We start from the raw sequence: 27,019 nt of genomic DNA, 5'->3' as shown, positions 1-27,019 counted from the left end.
TAACACGATGTACCCTGACTCATTTTCGACTGGTGGGTCCGCCTCTCGTGATATCTATTGGTGAATCCGTATTATATACGGCTGTCCAGATACACGGCTTTTGTTTGACAGCCGTATATAATACACGATTTACGACCTCTTCAGCTATTTGCTTCTGCATTAAGTGAATGACTTTGATAGAAACACTGTCGCTACGTTTTCAGATGTTCTTTTTTCTCCATAACTGCTTCTGCCGTTGCTTATTATACTGAGTCTGTGAAGATAATTTTGATAAATTCGTGTTCCGGCGTCATACAGTTCAACCCCTATGAAGGAATTAGGCTACTCATTTTGCACGTTCCCTAACCTCTCGTAATACAATGAAGAACCAAAGAAACTGGTACACCTGCCTACTATTGTGTAGCGCCTCCGCGAGCATGCAGAATTGCCGCAACACGACGTGGCATGTATTCGACTAATGTCTGAAGTAGTGCTGGAGGGAACTGACATCATGAATCCTGCACGGCTGTCCATAAATCCGTAAGAATACGAGGGGGTGGAAATCTCTTCTGAACACCACGTTGCAAGGCATCCCAGATGCGCACAATAATGTCCATGTCTGGCGAGTTTGGTGACCAGAGGAAGGGTATAAACTCAAAAGAGTGGTCCTGGAGCCACTCTGTAGCAGGTCAGGACGTGTGGAGGATCGCACTGTCCTGCTAGAATTGCCCAACTCCGTCGGAATGCATAATGGTCGTGAACGGATGCAGGTAATCAGATAGGATGCTTACGTACATGTCACCGTCAGAGTCGTATTTTTACGTGCCAGGGGTCCCATATGATTCCAACTGCACGTGCCCCATACGATTACAGTGGCTCTACCAGCTCGAACAGTCCCCTGCTGACATGCAGGATCCACGGATTCAAGAGGTTGTCTCCATACCCTTACATGTCCATCGGTTCGTGTTTCCAGTCATCAACAGTCCAATGTCAGTGTTGACGGCCCCAGGCGAAGCGTAAACCATTGCATAGTGCAGCCTTGGGTTCCGAAAGCCCATATCGATGATGTTTCCTTGAATAGTTCGCGCGCTGACACTTATTGATGGCCCAGAATTGAAATCTGCAGCAATTTGCGGAAGGGTTACACTTCTGTGGCGTTGAGTGGTTCTCTTCAGTCGGCTTTGGTTCCATTCTTGCAGGATCTTTTTCCGGCCGCGGCGACGTCGGAGATTTGATGTTTTACCGGACTGCTAATATTCACGGTACACTCGTGAAATGGTCGCATGGGAAAACCTCCACTTTATCACTACCTCGGAGATGCTGTGTCCCATCGCTCGAGCGCCGACTATAACACCTCGCTCAAACTCACTAAAACCTTGATAACCTGTCATTGTAGCAGCAGTAATCGATCTAACAACTACGCCAGACACTTGTTGTCTTATACAGGCGTTTCCGACCGCAGCGCCGTATTCTGTCTGTTTACATATCTCTGTGTTTGAATACGCATGGCTATACCAGTTTCTTTGGTGCTTTAGTGTATATTACATACTATTCGTCTTTTGCTGTCACAAATTAATCGCACGTCCGTACTTTTAGCCCTTTCTAGTCAGGTATTAGTTTACCAGTTATTTCTCTTACTTTTCAAAAACAGCCCTTTTTTCCCGGCAGTATTAGTAACTGATAAGATTTTCACTCTGCAGCGGAGTGTGCACTGATATGATACATCCTGCAGATTGAAACTGTGTGCCGAACCGAGATTCGCACTCGGGACCTTTGCCTTTCGCGGGCAAGTGCTCTACCGACTCTTTCTTTTGTAATATTTCTTTAATTTTATATACACTCCTGGAAATGGAAAAAAGAACACATTGACATCGGTGTGTCAGACCCACCATACTTGCTCCGGACACTGCGAGAGGGCTGTACAAGCAATGATCACACGCACGGCACAGCGGACACACCAGGAACCACGGTGTTGGCCGTCGAATGGCGCTAGCTGCGCAGCATTTGTGCACCGCCGCCGTCAGTGTCAGCCAGTTTGCCGTGGCATACGGAGCTCCATCGCAGTCTTTAACACTGGTAGCATGCCGCGACAGCGTGGACGTGAACCGTATGTGCAGTTGACGGACTTTGAGCGAGGGCGTATAGTGGGCATGCGGGAGGCCGGGTGGACGTACCGCCGAATTGCTCAACACGTGGGGCGTGAGGTCTCCACAGTACATCGATGTTGTCGCCAGTGGTCGGCGGAAGGTGCACTTGCCCGTCGACCTGGGACCGGACCGCAGCGACGCACGGATGCACGCCAAGACCGTAGGATCCTACGCAGTGCCGTTGGGGACCGCACCGCCACTTCCCAGCAAATTAGGGACACTGTTGCTCCTGGGGTATCGGCGAGGACCATTCGCAACCGTCTCCATGAAGCTGGGCTACGGTCCCGCACACCGTTAGGCCGTCTTCCGCTCACGCCCCAACATCGTGCAGCCCGCCTCCAGTGGTGTCGCGACAGGCGTGAATGGAGGGACGAATGGAGACGTGTCGTCTTCAGCGATGAGAGTCGCTTCTGCCTTGTTGCCAATGATGGTCGTATGCGTGTTTGGCGCCGTGCAGGTGAGCGCCACAATCAGGACTGCATACGACCGAGGCACACAGGGCCAACACTCGGCATCATGGTGTGGGGAGCGATCTCCTACACTGGCCGTACACCACTGGTGATCGTCGAGGGGACACTGAATAGTGCACGGTACATCCAAACCGTCATCGAACCCATCGTTCTACCATTCCTAGACTGGCAAGGGAACTTGCTGTTCCAACAGGACAATGCACGTCCGCATGTATCCCGTGCCACCCAACGTTCTCTAGAAGGTGTAAGTCAACTACCCTGGCCAGCAAGATCTCCGGATCTGTCCCCCATTGAGCATGTTTGGGACTGGATGAAGCGTCGTCTCACGCGGTCTGCACGTCCAGCACGAACGTTGGTCCAACTGAGGCGCCAGGTGGAAATGGCATGGCAAGCCGTTCCACAGGACTACATCCAGCATCTCTACGATCGTCTCCATGGGAGAATAGCAGCCTGCATTGCTGCGAAAGGTGGATATACACTGTACTAGTGCCGACATTGTGCATGCTCTGTTGCCTGTGTCTATGTGCCTGTGGTTCTGTCAGTGTGATCATGTGATGTATCTGACCCCAGGAATGTGTCAATAAAGTTTCCCCTTCCTGGGACAATGAATTCACGGTGTTCCTATTTCAGTTTCCAGGTGTGTTGTCAGGTGCGGGATTCGAACTCTTTTTTTTTGGGATAGTGGACCGGTTTGGGCTCGGGGGGCAAAGTGGGCAGGGACGAAACCCGAGGCCTGGCCACAGTGTCCTCCTCACCACCACCGAGCCTGCGTTGCTTAGGGAAATGGGAGACACAGGAATCAACAGAAGTGGATGGCGTTGTTGTTATTTATTTACTTGCGTTGTGTTTTTGTAATATTCACTATTATCTTGAAATTATGTGGAACACATCGGGGATATACAGGTAAAGAAAAAGAAAAGAAAAGGGAAAAGCAAAAAGAAATAAAATCCACGCAATCTACGACGCGCTCTCCCATCTGCGGAGGTCAGAAGTAGAATCGATCGTTGGCAGCTTAAACTCAGCTACCGCCGGGGGAGGAGGGGTAGGTGCCCTCTGAGTCAGGCACCCCCCAACTTAGTAGAGGTCTAACAAAGACCGCTCGAAGATAGTTATCAAATAATGTCCGGTAATGTGGTGTGTTTTCGAGAGCTGCACGGGCTGTTCGTAAATAGGTCCAGAAGTCGAGGCGGGATTTAGGTTCCTCATGGAAGAGATAAACGACCGCCCACCCTTGGCCCACGTTATAGCATGACATTTGGCGGCAGGAAAATGTTTGTCCTCCGGGTATAGAAACATTCGAGGTTCGATTGTGTCTGGTGGCACCCGGAGATAGCATGCTGCAAACTGAGCTACCCAAGCACGACTCACGACCCGTTCTCCCAGCTTCCATTCTTCCAGTACCTCGTCTCTTACTCCGCTTCAGAGTGAAAATCTCATTCTGGAAACATCCCCCAGGCTGTGGAAAAACCATGTCTCCGCAATATTCTTTCTTCAAGGAGAGCTAGTTCTGAAAGGTTCGCAGAAGAGCTTCTGCGAAGTTTGGAAGGTAGGAGACGAGGCACTGGAAGAATTGAAGCTGTGAGGACGGGGCGTGAGTCGTGCTTGGGTTGCTCAGTCGGCAGAGCACTTGCCCGCGAAAAGCGAAGCTTCCGAGTTCGAGTCTCGGTCCTGCACACAGTTTTAATCTGCCAGGAAGTTTCATTACTAACTGATATCTAACATTCACTAAATTTGCAGCGCTGTTTCCGAACGAGTGTGCTGGTGACTTGTTTCTCGTACTGGCTAGCAAGCAATTGACGTCAGCGATCAGTTTACAAGGTACTCGTGGTTGTCGAGTAATGCGTCAAACCTTTCCTCGAGAAATCCTGGAAGCTCCGTGCACCGGCGGTGTTCTGGCACGTGAGGCTGCCAGGGTGGCGCGGATTTGGCAATAGCGAGCTGGGGACTGCGGTCAGCGCCAGGGGCACGTGGGGGAATCACCGCGGCGCGCGGCTTCCTCCCTGACTGCGGTTTCCGCCTGTTGACCGCGGCCATCGCCATTCAGCAGAGCCTGCGGGCCACGTGGCAAGGCGCGACCGATACCTGTCGCCGCTGCTCAGCGTGATGCCAGGGCAGTGCGCGGCGGTGGGGAGTGGTGTTACAGCGTCGACGCGGAGGCGCTCGCCGTAGAAAAGCCGCAAGTCACGCTGACCAGTAGCCGAGCTCCTCAATGAAAGTCACGGTATTGCTGGCGGGAACTGTTTTAATTACTCGGTGCGCATACTTATAAGTCATGAAGTTGTTTTCGGGAGGAGATGATTTACAGCTTCTAGAAGTTTTCTGAAGATCGTGCTTTGCGCACATGTATTTGACACTTTATTGCAAAACCAGTTTCGGTCATAAATGGGACATTCTCAGGCATAATATGTCAGAATTAATATGTAGGTTTACACGGAGGTGACAGAAATAGTATTGCCATATGCACATATCCAGACGGCGGTAGTATCGGGTACACGAGGTATAAAGGGTCAATGCATTGACGGAGCTGCCATTTGTACTCAGGTGGGTCTTGTGTCTGACTGCACGACGGGAAACGACAGACTTTGAACGCGGAATGGTAGCTGAAGCTAGACGCTTTGGGTTGGCAGAAGAGCCAACACCGTGTTATGAATGGAGGCCGAAATGCACGGGTTTTAACTCACGCAGGCTGGAGTGAGGAGGGAAGAACTATACTGACGTGAGGTTTGGAACATGACAAGGAATTAGAATTCAGAAAGAGGACGTAATTAGTTTGAAACTTAACATTAATCCATTAATGATGAACGTCGCTCTTGACGGTACGTGATTCACAATTTTATCTGTTCAGAATACATACTTGAAGATGAATATGGCGCCTTGCTAGGTCGTAGCAAATGACGTAGCTGTTTGCTATGCTAAACTGTCGTCCCTGCAAATGAGAGCGTATGTAGGCAGTGAACCATCGCCAGCAAAGTAGGCTGTACAACTGGGGCGAGTGCTAGTCAGTCTCTCTGGACTAGACCTGCCGTGTGGCGGCGCTCTGTCTGCAACCACTGATAATGGCGACACGCGGGTCCGACGTATACTAACGGACCGCGGCCGATTTAAAGGCTACCACCTAGCAAGTGTGGTGTCTGGCGGTAACACCCCACATTCCATTTCGCAAATGTCCGCCCCTTGTAGCTGTTCGGTCAGCGCGACGACATGTCATACCTAACGGCTCGGGTTCGATTCCCGGTTGGGTCGGACATTTTCTCCGCACAGGGGCTGCGTGTTGTGTTGTCCCTATCATCATCATTTCATCTCCATCGACACGCAAGTCGCCGACGTGGTGTCAACTCGACTTGCATCAGGCGAACTGTCTACCAGACTGGAGGCCCTAGCCACAGGGCATTTTCATTTATTTCTGAAATCCTTAGGGCCGGCCGGCGTGGCCAGCGGGTCCAGACGGTTAAGTCAGGAACCGCGCGACCGCTACGGTCGCAGGTTCGAATCCTGCCTCGGGCATGGATGTGTGTGATGTCCTTAGGTTAGTTAGGTTTAAGTGGTTCTAAGTTCTAGGGGACTGATGACCTCAGATGTTAAGTCTCATAGTTGGTTCAAATGGCTCTGAGCACTATGGGACTCAACTGCTGAGGTCATTAGTCCCCTAGAACTTAGAACTAATTAAACCTAACTAACCTAAGGACATCACAAACATCCATGCCCGAGGCAGGATTCGAACCTGGACCGTAGCGGTCTTGCGGTTCCAGACTGCAGCGCCTTGAACCGCACGGCCACTTCGGCCGGCTAAGTCTCATAGTGCTCAGAGCCATTTGAAATCTTAAGGAATTCAGTATTCCGAGATCCACAGTGTCAAGAGAGTGCCGAGAATACCAGATTTTATGCATTGCCTCCCACCATGAACGAGTACGACACGTTTGGATAAAGTTGTCAGTGGTTCAAATGGCTCTAAGCACTATGAGACTTAACATCTGAGGTCATCAGTCCCCTAGACTTAGAACTACGTAAACCTAACTAACCTAAGGACATCACACATCCATGCCCGAGGCAGGATTTGAACCTGCGGCCGTAGCAGCAGCCCGGTTCCAGACTGAAGCGCCTAGAACAACTCGGCCACAACGGCCGGCAGTTGTCAGTGCTAAGAAACAAACAACACTGCGTGAAACAACCGCAGGAACCAATACGGGACGTACGACGAACGTATCCGTTAGGATGGTGCAGTGAAATTTATCGCTAATGGGCTATGGCAGCAGACGACCGACTCGAGTGCATTTAGCAACAGCACAACATCGCCTGCATCGCATCTCCTGAGCTCGGACCCTAGACGACTCGAAAACCGGGGCCTGGTCACATGATTCCCGATTTCAGTTGGTAAGAGCTGACAGCAGCGTTCGAGCGTGCCACAGACCCCACAAAGCAATGCACACAATTTGTCAACAAGGCACTAAGCACGATGGTAGTGGCTCTGTTGAAACGGAGTCGATTGGGTCTTCTGGTCTAGCTGAAACGATCGTTGACCGTAAATGGCTTCGTCCTTGCGTGAACACCATTTACAGCCATTCAGGGATACTATCTTCCCAAAAAACGATGGAATTTTTATGGATAGCAGTGAACCGCGTCGAAAATTCATGGGACGTAATCGAGAAATCAGTTCGTACGTAACATCCTGCATCGGCAACACTTGCACAATTATGGATGGCTATACAGGGTGGTCCATTGATAGTGACCGGGCCAAATATCACACGAAATAAGAACGAAAAAACTACAAAGAACGAAACTCGTCTAGCGTGAAGAGGGAAACCAGATGGCGCTATGGTTGGCCCGCTGGATGGCGCTGCCCTTAGGTCAAACGGATGTCAACTGCGTTTTTTTTGTTACATATTCGTGTAGTACGTAAAGAAATATGAATGTTTTAGTTGGACCACTTTTTTCGCTTTGTGATAGATGGCAGAAGAGGTCGATATCGTGTTGATGTATGGCTATTGTTATCAAAATGCCCAACGGGCGTGTGCTATGTATGCTGCTCGGTATCCTGGACGACATCATCCAAGCGTCCGGACCGTTCGCCGGATAGTTACGTTATTTAAGGAAAGAGGAAGGCCGGTCGTTGTGACCGAGCGGTTCTAGGCACTACAGACTGGAACTGCTCGACCGCTATGGTCGCAGGCTCGACTCCTGCCTCGGGCATGGATGTGTGTGATGTCCTTAGGTTAGTTAGGTTTAAGTAGTTCTAACTTCTAGGGCCCCCCAATGAACCATGGACCTTGCCGTTGGTGGGGAGGCTTGCGTGCCTCAGCAATACAGGTAGCCGTACCGTAGGTGCAACCACAACGGAGGGATATCTGTTGAGAGGCCAGATAAACGTGTGGTTCCTGAAGAGGGGCAGCAGCCTTTTCAGTAGTTGCAGGGGCAACAGTCTGGATGACTGACTGATCTGGCCTTGTAACACTAACCAAAACGGCCTTGCTGTGCTGGTACTGCGAACGGCTGCAAGCAAGGGGAAACTACAGCCGTCATTTTTCCCGAGGGCATGCAGCTTTACTGTATGGTGAAATGATGATGGCGTCCTCTTGGATAAAATATTCCGGAGGTAAAATAGTCCCCCATTCGGACCTCCGGGCGGGGACTACTCAAGAGGATGTCATTATCAGGAGAAAGAAAACTGGCCTTCTACGGATCGGAGCGTGGAATGTCAGATCATTTAATCGGGCAGGTAGGTTAGAAAATTTAAAAAGGGAAATGGATAGGTTAAAGTTAGAATTAGTGAAGTTCGGTGGCAGGAGGAACAAGACTTCTGGTCAGGTGAATACAGGGTTATAAACACAAAATCAAATAGGGGTAATGCAGGGGTAGGTTTAATAATGAATAGGAAAATAGGAATGCCGGTAAGCTACTACAAACAGCACAGTGAACACATTTTTGTGGCCAAGATAGACACAAAGCCCACGCCTACTACAGTAGTACAAGTTCATTTGCCAACTAGCTCTGCAGATGACGAAGAAATTGAAGAAATGTATGATGAAATAAAAGAAATTATTCAGATAGTGAAGGGAGATGAAAATTTAATTGTCATGGGTGACTGGAATTCGTCAGTAGGAAAAGGGAGAGAAGGAAACGTAGTAGGTGAATATGGATTGGGGCTAAGAAATGAAAGAGGAAGCCGTCTGGTAGAATTTTGCACAGAGCACAACTTAATCATAGCTAACACTTTGTTCAAGAATCATAAAAGAAGGTTGTATACATGGAACAAGCCTGGAGATACTGACAGGCTTCAGATAGATTATATAATAGTAAGACAGAGATTTAGGAACCAGGTTTTAAATTGTAAGACATTTCCAGGGGCAGATGTGGACTCTGACCACACTCTATTGGTTATGAACTGTAGGTTAAAACTGAAGAAACTACAAAAAGGTGGTAATTTAAGGAGATGGGACCTGGATAAACTGACTAAATCAGAGGTTGTACAGAGTTTAAACAAAAGAAAACAAGGATAATGGAATGTAGTCGAATTAAGTCGGGTGATGCTGAAGGAATTAGATTAGGAAATGAGACACTTAAAGTAGTAAAGGAGTTTTGCTATTTGGGGAGCAAAATAACTGATGATGGTCGAAGTAAAGAAGATATAAAATGTAGACTGGCTATGACAAGAAAAGCATTTCTGAAGAAGAGTAATTTGTTAACATCGATTACAGATTTAAGTGTCAGGAAGTCGTTTCTGAAAGTATTTGTATGGAGTGTAGCCATGTATGGAAATGAAACATGGACGATAAATAGTTTGGACAAGAAGAGAATATAAGCTTTCGAAATGTGGTGCTACAGAAGAATGCTGAAGATTAGATGGGTAGATCACATAACTAATGAGGAAGTACTGAATAGGATTGGGGAGAAGAGAAGTTTGTGGCACAACTTGACCAGAAGAAGGGATCGGTTGGTAGGGCATGTTCTGAGGCATCAAGGGATCACATATTTAGCATTGGAGGGCAGCGTGGAGGGTAAAAATCGTAGAGGGAGACCAAGAGATGAATACACTAAGCAGATTCAGAAGTATGTAGGTTGTAGTAGGTACTGGGAAGCTTGCACAGGATAGAGTAGCATGGAGGGCTGCATCAAACCAGTCTCAGGACTGAAGACCACAACAACAACAACAAGTTCTAGGGTGACAGATGACCCATAGTGCTCAAATCTCATTTTGTTCGCTTCATCTGCTCGGGGCGGACGTCGTTAGACATCCGTTTAAGTTCGTTGTTGATCGATTAGCTCAGTTTTTTTATTACAGAGGGCTGCTAACCCTCTGACCGAACACGCTGAGCTACCGTGCCGGCTGTGACTTTGAACGTCGTGTACAGTTCTGCCACTCGGCACAAGAGAAATTACGGGACGATGACAGATGTTTTGTACGCGTTCTATTTAGCGACGAAGCGTCATTCACCAACAGCGGTAACGTAAACCGGCCTAATATGCACTATTGGGCAACGGAAAATCCACGATAGCTGCGACAAGTGGAACATCAGCGACCTTGTATTGTATGGCATTATGGGAGGAAGGATAATTGGTCCCCATTTTATCGATGGCAGTCTAAACGGTACAATGTATGCAGATTTCCTACGTAATGTTCTACCGATGTTACTACAAGATGTTTCACTGCATGACGGAATGGCGATGTACTTCCAACATGATGGACTGATGGATGTCCGGCACATAGCTCGCGTGCGGTTGAAGCGGTATTGAATAGCATATTTCATGACAGGTGGATTGGTCGTAGAAGCACCATACCATGGCCCGCACGTTCACCGGATCCTACGTCCACGGATTTCTTTCTGTGGGGAAAGTTGAAGTATATTTGCTATCGTGATCCACCGACAACGCCTGACAACATGTGTTAGCGCATTGTCAATGCATGTGTGAAGATTACGGAAGGCGAACTACTTCCTGTTGAGAAGAATGTCGTTACACGTATTGCCAAATGCATTGAGGTTGACTGACACCATTTTGAGCATTTATTGCTTTAATGTGGTATTTACAGGTAATCACGCTCAGAAATGATAAATTCACAAAGGTACATGTATCACACTGGAACAACCGAAATAAAATGTTCAAACGTACCTACGTTCTGTATTTTAACTTAAAAAAACCTACCTGTTACGAACTGTTCGTCTAAAATTGTGAGCCATACGTTTGTGACTATTACAGCGGCATCTACCACAAAGCGAAACAAGTGGTCCAACTAAAACATTCATATTTCTTCACGTACTACATGAATATGTAATAAAAAATGGGGATTCCTGTTTAAAAAAAAAACGTAGTTGATATCCGTTTGACCTATGGCAGCGCCATCTAGAGGGCCAACCATAGCGCCATCTGGTTTCCCCCTTAAAGCTATACAAGTTTTGTTCTTTGCAGTTTTTTTTTTTTTTTTTGCTTATTTCGTGAGATATTTGGCCCGATCAATGGACCACCCTGTAGAGACCGCGTGGTACAACATTTCTGTTGGGGTCTCCCAACTACTTGTTCAGTCCACGTCGCGTCGAGCTGCGGCACTACTCCGAGCAGTTGGAGGTCCAACAGGATATTGGGAAGTATTCCGTGACTTGTCTCCTCAAAGTATTGCACAACCAGTTTCGGTCGTAAACAGTGTGGGAGGATTAATATGTTGGTTTATATCATGGTTGTTATCAAGGGTTATGATTCGTCATGTATATGATGAGTATAAATGGAAGAGAAGTTGAACGGAATGGACATTGCCTAGAAAGGAGGATATAAGATGAACATAAACAAAAGCAAAAGGAGGGTTGTGGTATATATTCGAATTAAATCAGCTGAGCCTGAGGGAATTATATTAGGAAACGAGACACTTAAAGTAGTAGATGAGTTTTGCTATTTGGGAAGCAAAATAACGGATGATGGTCGAAGTAGAGAGGATATAAAATGTAGACTGCCAATGGCAAGGAAAGCGTTTCAGAAGAAGAGGAATTTGTTAACATAAAGTATAGATTTAAGTATCAGGAAGTCTTTTCTCAAAGTATTTATTTGGATTGTAGCCATGTATGGAAGTGAACATGTACGTTAAATAGTTTAGACAAGAAGAGAATAGAGGATATCGAAATGTGGTGCTACAGAAGAATGCTGAAGATTAGATGCATAGACCACGTAACTAATGATGAGATACTGAACAGAATTGGGGAGAAGAGGAATTTGTGGCACAACTTGACTAAAAGAAGGGATTGGTTGGTAGAACATGTTCTGACGCATCAACGGATCACGAAGTTCCTATTGGAGAGCAGCGTGGAGGGTATGAATCGCAGAGGGAGGCCAAGAGATGAATACACTGAGCAGATTCAGAAGGATGTAGGTTGCAGTAGGTACGTTGAGATGAAGAAGCTTGCACAGGATAGAGTAGCATGGAGAGCTGCATCAAACCAGTCTCTGGACTGAAGACCACAACAACAACATGATACGAAGTCACGTGTTCCCTGAGAACAGTCCGTTTTACGACCGAAAATGGTTGCGAAATAAAGTGGCAAAGCAGTATGATTTTCCAGAAATAATTAACAGTATCTTATAGAAAAGAACAATTTATAGGGAGAATATACAATTCTCCTCTAACATGATACTTTTTTCAGGGCAGTTGTAACAATCCTAGGCTGATACTCTTTTTACAAATTGAACTGATTGTTGCCTATCTCTCTGTTTATGAGTCGTTCGATACCATTTTTGGTCGTTTTTGAGCTATTCGCTGTTTTTGGAGGGGAGCTTGGTTTATTGTTGCATTTACCTGTTGTTTTTGTTTCGTCGTCTTCCTTGATATTTATGAATACAGTCGGTATGTTTTTAATGCAACTATATGTGTACTTTAGAAAGTTAGCTATTCTGATACCACTTAAGCTGAGTTATGCTGAAAAAAGTGATGAGTCATAAAAACGTTATGTTATAATTTTTTTCGGTTATTCCAACCTCCACCGACAACATTTCGGAGGTTTTTCAGGAACATTTGCAGAGATTTATGGAGGTAAAAGGAACGTGCGACCTTCGGTGTCTCTTTACACAGTGATTCGTGTGTTGCTCATATCTACCCTTGTGTTGCATTTAAAATATTTACACAAAAAGGAAGATGTCGACAATATGCGCTGTGCGTCTTGTTTGGGAACAAATGTATTCCGTAATGTCAGGATACTTGTTATTGTGAAAGGTATGGGGTCCAGCGCACTCGTCGCTTACAGGGTGCCTAAAGGATGCTGCGTTCTCGGAGTGCTATACAACAACTGAAGCAAATGACATTAATAGTTTTTATTATAACTAAGAAGACTGACAATACTTAGGCTTTACAATTGTGTCACATGCGATGGGCGACATGCAAATAAGTAACGTTCTTCGCTATAGACAATGCCTAAGTAAGCAATGGCTATGGATCACTAATAACTGGCTGCGAGTGCCGGTCTACAACTGAGCGAATACTGGTCTAAACTGAGCGGCCGAGGCTGGCAGGAGCGGCTCTTATATTCTTCTCTTGTAAGAGGCCGCTCCTGTCGTATTGTGGTCCTAATCAGCGCACCATTGGCCGACGTCGTTTCACCACCTCCTCTTCTCTTACGTTCTTCATCTTCAAAAGGTTCAAATGGCTCCATGGGACTTAACATCTGAGTTCATCAGTACCCTAGACTTAGAACTACTTAAACCTAACTAACCTAAGGACATCACACACATCCATGCCCAAGGCAGGATTCGAACTTGCGACCGTAGCAGCATCGCGGTTCCGGACTGAACCGCCTAGTACCGCTCGGCCACAGCGGCCGGCTTCTTCATCTTCGTTCCGGCGCTTGTGGTAATGCTAGGTAATGTCCATTGTACTCTCCGCCCAGAAGTCCGCATTGTTCTGTGCCGTGGTTGTTATGCCGGCACTGTTCTGTGTTAACAGTGATACAGCACAGTATGGATAGGTTTACTATTTGAAGTGTAAGTTTTATTGATTTTGACAGAAACAATGGTAATAAAGATAAAAAAATCTGTATTGCAGTTTCAGACTGAAGCGACGAATCATAATTTGAGCCAAGGCCGAGATTCGAAACCATGTCTCCTGCTCATTAAGCAAATGCGCTAACCGCTTCACCATCATGGCATAGTGGGTTTGCACAACTGCACGACTACGTCACACGCCTCCCTTCTCATCGAAATTCCCATTAACCCCTCCGTGCAGTTGTGCAAAGACAGTGTGCCAGGGTGGTGTAGTAGTTAGTGCATGTCCAAAGTGAGCAGGAGACCAGGGTTAGAATCACTGCCTTGACAGAAATTTTCATTCGCCGCTTCAGTCTGCACACACACATCATAGATGTTTTTGACTTGAGAAGCTCTCTTGTACCATATCGTTGGCCGTCCGCTAAGCCTAGCGGTCTACCGCACGGCTTTCCGGAGCAGGAATGAGCGCCTGGTCCCCGGCACGAATCCGCCCGGCGAACTTGTGTCGGGGTCCGGTGAGCCGACCAGTCTGTGGATGGTTTTTAGGCGGTTTTCCATCTGCCTCGGCGAATGCAGGCTGGTTCCCCTTATTCTGCCTCAGCTACACTACGTCGGCGATTGCTGCGCAAACAAGTTCTCCACTTACGCGCACATCACCATTACTCTACCACGCAAACATAGGGGTTACACTCGTCTGGTGGGAGACGTTCTCTGGGGGGGTCCACCGGGGGCCGAACCGCACAATAACCCTGAAAGAGTGGTTCGGTGTGGGGCGGCGGAGTGGTGAAGTGGGCTGCGGTAGTCGTCGTGAGGTTGTGGCCCACTGTGGCTGCGGCGGGGACAGAGCCTCTCCGTCGTTTCTAGGTTCCCGGTTATCATACAACCATATAGTTTAATTTGCTTAATTGCATTATCACTCTGTAACGAGCTACAACATACCACGTGCCTCTTATGACAAATCCCGGAACATTCATCGTAATTTTGTCATGCAGTTTAGTTTCACCTGTACATGATGCCTTCCAATAGCGATTGTCGGACTTAGTGGTCTAGTGCGAGCATGAAGTTAGCATGGTAAAAAGTGTAGGGGTAGACGGAGATTGAACACCGACAAATAACTGAGGACTAACAGTGTAAGTGCTACTCTGAGATGAAGAGGTTGTCACGGGAGAGGAATTCGTCGCGAGCCACATCAAACCCGTCAGAAGACGGGTGACTCCAAAAAAAGTAAATAGATAATCAAAAGTCACCACCTCCCTTCGACCCGAGGTACAGGGTTAAAACTGCCTCTACTTTTTTAGATCAAGGAAAAAACTAGCAGCGAAACCGGTAACATTACACAAAACACACGAGACATATGTAGCCAGGCAGATCCAAACATCTACATCTATATCTACATGGATACCCCACAAATCACATTTAAGTACAATTCTCTATTATTTCAATCTCGCACAGCGCGGAAAGAACGAACACCTATATCTTTCCGTACGAACTCTGATTTCCCTTATTTTATCGTGGCGATCTTTCTCCCTCTGTACGTCGGTGTCAACAAAACATTTCCACATTCGTAGGAGATAGTTGATGATTGGAATTTCGTGAGAAGATTCCGTCGCAACGAAAGACACCTCCGTTTTAATTATGTCTACCTCAAATCCTGTACCATTTCAGTGACATTCTCTCCCATATTTCGCAATAATACAAAACGTGCTGCCCTACTTTGAACTTTTTCGATGTACTCCGTCAGTCCTAGCTGGTAAGGACCCCACACCGCGAAGCAGTATTCTAAAAGAGGACGGACAAGCGTAGTGTAGTCTCCTTAGTTCGTCTGTTACATTTTCTAAGTTTCCTGCCAATATAACGCAGTCTTTGGTCAGCCCTCCCAACAACATTTTCTATGTGATCCTTCCAATAGAAGTTGTTCATAATTGTATTTCCTAGCTATTTAGTTGAATTTGCGGCCTTTAGATTTGACTGATTTAACGTGTAACCGAAAATTAACGAATTCCTTTTAGCACTCACATGGATAACCTCACACTTTTCGTTATTTAGGGTCAACTGCAAATTTTCGCACCATTCAGATATCTTTACTAAATCGTTTTGCAGTTTGTTTTGATCTTCTGACGACTTTATTAGTCGATAAACGACAGCGTCAGCTGCAAATAACCGAAGACGGCTGCTCAGATTGTCTGCTTAATCGTTTATATAGATAAGGAACAGCAAAGGGCCTATAACACTACCTTGGGGAACGCCAGAAATCTGTTTTACTCGATGACTTTCCGTCAATTACTACGAACTGTGACCTCTCTGACAGGAAGCCACAAATCCAGTCACGTAACTGAGACGATATTCCATAAGCGCGCTGTTTCACTACAAGCCGCTTGTGTGGTACAGTGCTAGAAGCCTTCCGCAAATTCAGAAATACTGAATCGATCTGAAATCCCTTGCCATTAGCACTCAACACTTCATGCGAATAAAGAGCTAGTTGTGTTTCACAAGAACGATGTTTTCTAAACCCATGTTGACATGTTGTGTAAATAGACCGTTTTCTTCGAGGTAATTCATAATGTTAGAACACAATATATTTTCCAAAATCCTGCTGCATATCGACGTTAATGATAGGGGCTGTAATTAAGCGGATTACTCCTACTACCTTTCTTGAATATTGGTGTGCCCTGTGTAACTTTCCAGTCTTTGGGTGTGGATCTTTCGTCGAGCGAACGGTTGTATACGATTGTTAAGTATGGAGCTAATGAATCAGCAAACTCTGAAAGGAACCTAATTGGTATACAGTTTAGACCAGAAGACTTGCTTTTATCAAGTGATTTAAGTTGCTTCACTACTCCGAGGATATTTATTTCCACGTTATTCGTGTTGGCAGCTGTTCTTGATTCGAATTCTGGAATATTTACTTCGTCTTCTTTTGTGTAGGCATTTCGGAAGGCTGTGTTTAGTAACTCTGCTTTGACAGCATTGTCTTCGATAGTATCTTCATTGCTATAGCGCAGAGAAGGCATTGATTGTTTCTTGCCGCTAATATACTTCACATAAGACCAGAATCTCTTTGGATTTTCTGCCAGGTTTCGAGACAAAGTTTCGTTTTGGAAATTCTAATAAGCGTCTCGCATTAAAGTCCGCGCTAAATTTCGAGCTTCTGTAAAAGATCGCCAATCTTGGAGATTCTGCATCTGTTTAAATTTGGTATATTTGTTTCGCTGTTTCTGCAAAAGTGTTCTGACCCGTTTTGTGTACCAAAGATGATCAGCTCGTTTGTTAATTTATTTGGTATAAATCTCTTTATTGCTCCCGATACCCGCAACTGCCTAGTGATTACCGACTAATTATCATACTGCCTGCTGTTTCCAAAGCACTTGAATATATTGTTCATGACCAAATCACTGAACACTTGCATGAATTCAGCCTATATGACAAATTTCAATCCGGTTTCCGTAAACTTCACAGCACAAACACTGCCCTAATTAAAGTAACTGATGACCTGAAATATGCCATCGACAATCGAAAGGCAACAATATTGACGCTACTGGACTTCAGCAAAGCTTTTGACACTGTTAACTTTGACATATTGCTCAAAAAAATGCAACAGCTTAATTACTGTGATAGTGCAATGAGATGGTTTGAAAGCTACTTAAAAGACAGACAGCAATGTGTTGTCTGCGTAAATGAAAAATCTTCCTGGAAACATGTTTCCTCGGGAATGCCACAAGGATCAGTCTTAGGACCACTTTTGTTTTCTTTATATGTCAACGATATTTCGTCGGTTCTGCCCTCCTGTAAATATCATCTCTTTGCCGACGACCTCCAGCTCTACCTAAGCGTCAGACCTGAAGATGTAAACACTGCAATCGCTCAGATGACTGATGATCTGTCTTCCGTAGTGACATGGGCGAAAAACCTGGGGCTTAAACTAAATGCAAAAAAGACGCAAGTAATCTTAATAGCCCATCAGAAATTAATAAGTTCAGATTTCCGCGAACGGCTACCTCCTATTCTGCTCGACGGTACTCCAATACCATATCAGAAAACAGTGAAGAACTTGGGTGTAACTTTGGATGAGCATCTCAACTGGGCGGAGAATACAGTCGCAGTGTGCCGAAAGACGTCTGCTTGTCTCTACGCTCTCAAAAAGTTTCGGAACATATTTCCACAGGACTTGAAAAGCCAGCTCGTGCAAGCACTCGTTCTACCGAGCCTCCACTATTGTGATGTGATTCAACAAGGCGAGAGTAGTGAAAACAAAAGACGGCTAGAGCTAACCATGAATGCCTGTGGGCGTTACACCTGCAACATTCGCCGATATGATCATGTTAGTGCTTCATACTCCGAGCTAGGGTGGCTGCGGTCGGACAAATTGCGTGACTACCACACTCTATGTCTACTCCACCGACTCCTCGTCGCGCAAGCACCCCAGTACCTTGTTTCAGAGATTAAAAACCTGTCATGTCATCATAATCGAAACACGAGGTCACTCTTAATTGGTATCCTAACTGTGCCCACTCACAAAACAAAAACTTTTGCAAACTCCTTCTCAGTTGCCGCTGTCCGCCTCTGGAACAAACTGCCCCTTACCTTGCGCAAAATTCGATCTCCTGCTGCTTTTAAGAAGAAGTTGAAGCATTTCCTACTATCATCCTCATAAAGTTCTCCACAAAATTAATGTACAAGGGCAATCCCCTCATCTGTCAAATAGCAAAGCTAGCGTCTCCTATCTTGCTCCTGAGATGCCTTCCTCTTCATCTATCTCTATTAGCCACGCAATCTTCTTTTCCTTTATATTTCCTTAATTATGTTTCATCATGTCTCTATTCTTCCCCTCCCTTCACTATGAGTCTCCCTCATACTCCCTGCTGCCAGCACTCCTATCTAAATTCTGTCTCTTCAATAATGTCTAATTATAACAGCACTTGTGATCTAAGAATATAAACTCTATATGTATGAACTTTTCCAGGTGTACCTTTCAAATTGTTTATTTCACTTTTTGTACTAGATGTAGTTTAACATGCCTACTAAAACATATGAATGTAAAATAAGTAGAATGCCTGGTTAGATGTAAGAGAGGGCCTGATGGCCCTAATCTTGCCAGGTTAAATAAATCAATAAATAAAATAAATAAAAATAAATACTATTTCTTTGAATTCAAACCACATCTGGTCTACACTTATATTATTAATTGGGAGGTTGTGGAGATTGTCTCTCAGGAATGCGTCAAGAGAATTTTTATTTGCTTTTTTTAAATAGATATATTTTTTGTTTATTTTTGAGAATTTTGGGGTTACAATATTCAGTCTCGCTACGACAACTCAGGACTAGTGCTGCGGTGTTGTCTTTCACATTGAGAAATGCATATTTCTTCAAAGCAGTGTTGATTAGGCCAAAATCAACAGTTCATACCGAGGTATGGCTGAAAATCTTTCTAGAAAATGGCGTTTCGTGGGTTTGATCGGAAACGAGACGTAACGAGACGTAAAATACCGTAAGTAAAATGAACATCTGTTTTGCGCTCTATAAACCAAGCCAATGTACTAGCAGACCCTCATACATATTCAGTTATCTATTCCCAGCTTTTGGAGCAATTCTTCCAGGACATACAAAAGAACATTTTATCGTTATTTCTTTCATTTGATGCACGATTGTATAATTTCGTGCGTTTCAAGTTATCTAAAACGGAAGCATTATGCATTGGGTGCATTTGTATCACTTAAGAATTTAAATAGGAACAAGTCATATACCAGGAATATTATAACTTACTTTACGGACGATTCTTTAATGGTATATTATACAATGTACGTATTTCCTCCTAGGAGAGCATGTAATTTTCATAAAGTAAATTAGAAACAGTGTTTCGGTATTTTAGGAGCACATTACTTTTGAGAAGTTGTTGTAAAGCTCTTATATACAAAGTCGATGTTATTAACGTACTTCCACTTCGAAGATTATGATTATTTTACAGAAACTTGTTAATTGAGCTATATATGTCTTTGTTGTCAATTATATTTAATTATCGTTCACCATTGGTGTAAATATGACTGTACGTAATGTCCTAAAAACAACTTGTAAATATTAGTTCTGTTATTGTCGGAGCAAGTCATTAGTGAATACTTGTTACAGTGATCTTATATGTAAAAATCGATCACAATACTCTACTGAAACAGTTAATGAAAATCGACTAAAACCTTTCATGACCTTCTTTACGTCTGCGTGATCTTTCTCATTACAGTCATATTTATTACTTAGTATAGCAAAGCTATCTAGAAATTTTCCATTTCGAGGGTCTTTTTCTTCATTTACAGCTCTGTCTGGCAGGTCTTTTAAATTTCTGTAACGTATGTAATATATGTAGTGATATTTTGCGCCTGGTATCTTTTAAGCGTGCAGCAAAGGTGGATGGGCTATTGTCGCTTATTGTCGTGTGTTCTTCAAACCGTGTACAAATTTTCCTTCCTGTTTGTACAGTTATACATCAAATAAATATGTCAACCGAAGACGTGATGAAATCATTTCAAGAACTCATTGCAACTGCAGACCCACCGCATTGAACATTTTATTGTTAATATAATTACATCATCATTAATATTGCGTTAATTGGGAATATCCAAATTGTGTACCAACGGCATTTCATCACCTTTTATTGTGTTACCAGTAGCGTATTTATAGCAGACATCTGTGTATCCTGTGTTACATTTTCGTCTCGTTTACTTGTTTCAGTATATTGTGGGTGTAAAGTTTGTTTTATCTCAGAATCTGTCCTTCGTACCGAGGAACGTCTTAAACTAATGTATACTCTGCGTGATCAAAACATATTTCCAGTGTTGCGATAGCTGTGTAGGTACATATCGAAAGCAAGAAATTAAAAATAATTGCAAAATGTCTCTCAATGCAGACCACTGATAGGTTTTTATTTCAATAAAACTAAGTGTACTTGGTGGAAAAACATGCATTTTCTTGTAGCTGCAAAGACGGAAAACCGAGCGAGCTGGCGCAGTGGTTAGACACTGGACTCGCATTCGGGAGGGCGACGGTTCAATCCCGCGTCCGGCCATCCTGATTTAGGTTTTCCGTGATTTCCCTAAATCACTCCAGGCAAATGCCGGGATGGTTCCTCTGAAAGGGCACGGCCGACTTCCTTCCCCATCCTTCCCTAATCCGATGAGACCGATGACCACGCTGTCTGGTCTCCTTCCCCAAAACAACCAACCAACCAACCAAAGACGGAAATAAAATGCTTCGTTATTTATAAAGCAACAACCGACAATATGACCACACAAATGAAGAGTACCTTCTGAGCAGTTGCCATAACAGGACACGAATTATAATTACTCTCTGACCAGTTTTCAGAGGCCAGCGCGCCCTCATACCAAAATAACGCTGAACGATATTGAAAATTTTATCGTTGGACTTCGCATTCACCTTGTATTTGTATGTCATTGGCCGCCATGACTCTTGACTGTTACATTTTTCCTTAATTCAGACGGTATTCGTCGACCCTTGTTTGATAATCGTACATGAAGTTCAGAACTCAAATATCGATTAGTCAAAGATTTTTGATGCAACTCTAAAACTTCTCGAGATAGTCGGCTTTTAACTTTTCCAACCACCTTTAATACGCTAAAGTAAGGTATGTTTTCGACAAGCAGCGCTATCTGTTCAAATTGGTTCAAATGGCTCTGATCACTATGGGACTTAACATCTATGGTCATCAGTCCCCTAGAACTTAGAACTACTTAAACCTAACTAACCCAAGGACATCACACAACACACAGTCATCACGAGGCAGAGAAAATCCCTGACCCCGTCGGGAATCGAACCCGGAAACCCGGGCGCGGGAAGCGAGAACAGCGTAGTCTATATTAGAGTGTTTGTTTACCACGTGTGGGATGGGGGAAGGGGGAAGGGAGGGGGGAAAAAAAGGGAGGGTTCGTCATTCGCTTCACGGAGCAATTTATTTTTAAACCAAGGTACGTTTTCTACGGGCATTTTGGCATTCAATGAGTAATGCAACACGGCCTTCGTGATAAATTTCGGTTGGAGAAATGCAGAATCTGTTGTGGGACTCTGTGGAATATTCCCACTTCAGCCTCTATAATTTCATGAGGTCCCGTAAGGTGACGTCTGTAACCGACGTGCGCTCCACACAGTGCTGTCATTGTTTCTTTTGAAGGAAAACTAGAGCATCGCAGATATTCATAGCTGCTTGTAGAATGTCTATGGAGACAAGGCAGAGAACAAAAGCACGGTGAGTCGTTGGGCGAAGCGTCTGTCATCATCGCAACAAGGTCGCGCAGACCTGTCCGATTTCCACCCTGCAAACCGGCCGCGAAAAACTGTGACTGCATTTTTGGAACGTGCGGATACACTTACTCGAGGTCATCAACGGATCACCTCTTTACTCAACTGAACGTCCACACACACACGTCCACCACATGGAGTACTTAAACGTTCGTGCCCACTGTGTTCTTCGCCGCCCAACATAACACCATAAAGAGCAACGAAGGACTATCTGCGCGGAACTGCTTGCGCGTTACGAAGTCTCGTTTTATTGAAATAAAAACCTATCAGTGGTCTGCATTGAGAGACATTTTGCAATTATTTTTAATTTCTTGCTTTCTATATGTACCTACACAGCTGTTCTTGATTCGAATTCTGGAATATTTACTTCGTCTTCTTTTGTGAAGGCATTTCGGAAGGCTGTGTTTAGTAACTCTGCTTTGGCAGCATTGTCTTCGATAGTATCTTCATTGCTATCGCGCAGAGAAGGCATTGATTGTTTCTTGCCGCTAACATACTTCACATAAGACCAGAATCTCTTTGGATTTTCTGCCTAGTTTCGAGACAAAGTTTCGTTTTGGAAACTCTAATAAGCGTCTCGCATTAAAGTCCGCGCTAAATTTCGAGCTTCTGTAAAAGATCGCCAATCTTGGAGATTCTGCATCTGTTTAAATTTAGTATATTTGTTTCGCTGTTTCTGCAAAATTGTTCTGACCCGTTTTGTGTACCAAGGATGATCAGCTCGTTTGTTAATTTATTTGGTATAAATCTCTCAATTGCTCCCGATACTATTTCTTTGAATTCAAACCACATCTGGTCTACACTTATATTATTAATTTGGAGATTGTGGAGATTGTCTCTCAGGAAGGCGTCAAGAGAATTTTTATTTGCTTTTTTTGAATAGATATATTTCTCGATTATTTTTGAGAATTTTGGGGTTACGGTATTCAGTCTCGCTACGACAACAACTCAGAACTAGTGCTGCGGTGTTGTCTTTCACATTAAGAAATGCATATTTCTGCAAAGCAGTGTTGATTAGGTCAAAATCAACAGTTCAGACCATGGTATGGCTCAAAATCGTTCTAGAAAATGGCGTTTGGTGGGTTTCATCGGAAACGAGACGTAACGAGAGGTAAAATACCGTGAGTAAAATGAACATCTGTTTTGCGCTCTATAAACCAAGCCAATGTACTAGCAGACCCTCATACATATTCAGTTATCTATTCCCAGCTTTTGGAGCAATTCTCCCAGAACATACAAAAGAACATTTTATCGTTATTTCTTTCATTTGATGCACGATTGTATAATTTCGTCCGTTTCAAGTTATCTAAATTGGAAGCATTATACATTGAGTGCATTTGTATCACTTAATAATTTAACATAGGAACAAGTCATGTACTAGGAATATTATAACTTACTTTACGGACCATTCTTTAATGGTATATTATACCATGTACGTATTTCCTCCTAGGACAGCATGTAATTCTCAGCATGTAATTCCGAAGTGGTCAAAGCCGCCTGTCAACCGGTAAAGTCATGGTGAAGGTCTTCTGGAACTCTGAAGGGATATTCTGCTTGATGTCCTCTCTCACTGGACAACGATCATCCCTGTTGTGGTGGTCTCAGCCTCAGCGTATTCGTCGCCACAAAAATTGAAACGTACTTCCATGAAAGCGCAAGGTCACTGACAAGTCTGCGCATCCGAGAGGAGCTTGTAAAACTTCATTGGACTATTATTACTCAGCCACCCTACAGTCCGGATCTCGCATCTGCCGACTCCCATCTGTTTGGCCCAATGAAGGATGCACTCCGTGGGAAGCATTACGTGGGTGATGGGGGCGTTATTGATGCAGCAAGACGTTGGTTCCAAGATTGACCAGTAAAGCAGTACCGTGAGGGCAAAGAGGTCTCCCAGTCACACTGAATGGTAATTACAGGGTTATTACAAATGACTGAAGCGATTTCACAGCTCTACAATAACTTTATTATTTGAGATATTTTCACAATGCTTTGCACACACATACAAAAACTCAAAAAGTTTTTTTAGGCATTCACAAATGTTCGATATGTGCCCATTTAGTGATTCGGCAGACATCAAGCCGATAATCAAGTTCCTCCCACACTCGGCGCAGCATGTCCCCATCAATGAGTTTGAAAGTATCGTTGATGCGAGCTCGCAGTTCTGGCACGTTTCTTGGTAGAGGAGGTTTAAACACTGAATCTTTCACATAACCCCACAGAAAGAAATCGCATGGGGTTAAGTCGGGAGAGCGTGGACGCCATGACATGAATTGCTGATCATGATCTCCACCACGACCGATCCATCGGTTTTCCAATCTCCTGTTTAAGAAATGCCGAACATCATGAAGGAAGTGCGGTGGAGCACCATCCTGTTGAAAGATGAAGTCGGCGCTGTCGGTCTCCAGTTGTGGCAATGAGCCAATTTTCCAGCATGTCCAGATACACGTGTCCTGTAACGTTTTTTTTTTCGCAGAAGAAAAAGGGACCGTAAACTTTAAACTGTGAGATTGCACAAAACACGTTAACTTTTGGTGAATTGCGAATTTGCTGCACGAATGGATGAGGATTCTCTACCGCCCAGATTCCCACATTGTGTCTGTTCACTACACCACTAAGCAAAAAATGTTGCTTCATCACTGAAAACAAGTTTCGCACTGAACACATCCTCTTCCATGAGCTGTTGCAACCGCGCCGAAAATTTAAAGCGTTTGACTTTGTCATCGGGTGTCAGGGCTTGTAGCAATTGTAAACGGTAAGGCTTCTGCTTTAGCCTTTTCCGTAAGATTTTCCAAACCGTCGGCTGTGGTACGTTTAGCTCCCTGCTTGCTTTATTCGTCGACTTCCGCGGGCTACGCGTGAAACTTGCCCGCACGCGTTCAACCGTTTCTTCGCTCACTGCAGGCCGACCCGTTGATTTCCCCTTACAGAGGCATCCAGAAGCTTTAAACTGCGCATACCATCGCCGAATGGAGTTAGCAGTTGGTGGACCTTTGCTGAATTTCGTCCTGAAGTGTCGTTGCACTGTTATGACTTACTGATGTGAGTGCATTTCATGCACCACATACGTTTTCTAGGCTCCTGTCGTCATTTTGTCTCACTGCGCTCTCGAGCGCTCTGGCGGCAGAAACCTGAAGTGCGGCTTCAGCCGAACAAAACAAAACTTTATGAGTTTTTCTACGTATCTGTAGTGTGTCGTGACCATATGTCAATGAATGGAGCTACAGTGAATTTATGAAATCGCTTCAATCATTTTTAATAGCCCTGTATGTTGAAAAACAGGCTATTGTAGCCAAAAGAGTGGGGAATATTACGGTGTTTCATATCCAGACGAGCAATCACTCGGTCGAATCTCGTTTCGTTCATTATTTTTTGCGATTTTTCCGTTCAGTTCGAATACCAAGACCATTCAAATATAAAATTAATCACACACATGCTAATTAACTCGTCTAATTGTCGTTTTTTTTTAAAAAAATGCACGTGTTCTTATTTATAAGTACATATCGTACACAAAATCCAGTTTTCATTGCAATCATAAACTCTTGATTACTGATCTTTATAAAATATTCTCAATCAAGATCGTTTGAATTTTAAAAAATAATTACAAAATAATGCTTCACATAAATGCTTGTAGAAGATGCACCCTAGTTTAAAAATTTGATTGTGTCATGAATCAAACTCTGGTTGTCATCCGCTTCACCTTTACAGCACAGCAGGTCGTCGACGATATTCTACTTTCTGGTTTGTTGTCCTTCATACATTACAGCAAGATAATACCCGCTCGCACGCGGCGATAGTTTCTGCTTCTTGCCTTCGTGCTTGCCGTATCATGCCTTGGTAGCAAGGTCGCATGGTCTGTCCCCAATTGTGAACGGTTGGAGTGTTATGGTCAGGGCCTTCCGACCAGATCGCGATGTTGACCATGTAACGGGCCAATTTGATAGAATTTGGCACGGCAACCCTCAAAGGACAATCAACAACTCCATCAATCAATGAAGAGCCAAGCCTCTTAAATAAATCAGCCATTTTTTTTTGAAACTGTGATCATATGAAACTTCCTGGCAGATTAAAACTGTGTGCCGGACCGAGACTCGAACTCGGGACCTTTGCCTTTCGCGGGCAAGTGCTCTACCATATGAGCTACCCAAGAACGACTCGAGCCCCGTCCTCACAGCTTTACTTCCGCCAGTACATCGTCTCCTGTGAGTACCGGGCGTGAGTCGTGCTTCGGTAGCACTTGCCCGCGAAAGGCAAAGGTCCCGACTTCGAGTCTCTGTCCGGCACACAGTTTTAATCTGCCAGGAAGTTTCATATCAGCGCACACTCCACTGCAGACTGAAAATATCATTCTGATATAATCATATGTTTGTCTGTTCATGTACATAACATCTACCGATTTCAATCCCACTCGGATAATTCTTTCGTGGTGCGTCGTTTTTCTCTTAGAGTGAACAATAATGCATATCTGATCTAGACAGATGATCATACATTACTGCCCATTAAAATTGGTACACCAAGAAGAAATGCAGATGATAAACGCGTATTCATTGGACAAATATATTATACTGGAACTGACATACGATTACATTTTCAAGCAATTTAGGTGCATAGATCATGAGAAATCAGAACCCAGAACAACCATCTCTGGCCATAATAACGGCCTTGATACGCCTGGGCATTGAGTAAAACAGAGCCTGGATGGCGTGTACAGGTACAGCTGCCCATGCAGCTTCAACACGATACCACAGTTCATCAAGAGTAGTGACGGGCGTTGCTCGGCCACCATTGGCCAGACATTTTCAATTGGTGAGAGATCTGGAGAATGTCCTGGCCAGGGCATCAGTCGAACATTTTCTGTATCCAGAAAGGCCCGTACAGGACCTGCAACATGCGGTCGTGCATTATCCTGCTGAAATGTAGGGTTTCGCAGGGATCGAATGAAGGGTAGAGCCACGGGTCGTAACACATCTGAAATGTAACGTCCACTGTTCAAAGTGCCGTCAATGCGAACAAGAGGTGACCGAGACGTGTAACCAGTGGCACCCCATACCATCACGCCGGGTGATACGCCAGTATGGCGATGACGAATACACGCTTCCAATGTGCGTTCACCACGATGTCGCCAAACACGGATGCTGTAAACAGAACCTGGATTCATCCGAAAACATGACGTTTTGC

The sequence above is a fragment of the Schistocerca piceifrons genome, chromosome 6, assembly GCF_021461385.2.
Source record: "Schistocerca piceifrons isolate TAMUIC-IGC-003096 chromosome 6, iqSchPice1.1, whole genome shotgun sequence".
Classification (NCBI taxonomy): Eukaryota; Metazoa; Arthropoda; class Insecta; order Orthoptera; family Acrididae; genus Schistocerca; species Schistocerca piceifrons.
The sequence above is the reverse complement of the archived record's forward strand: the minus strand, read 5'-3'. Positions refer to the sequence as shown.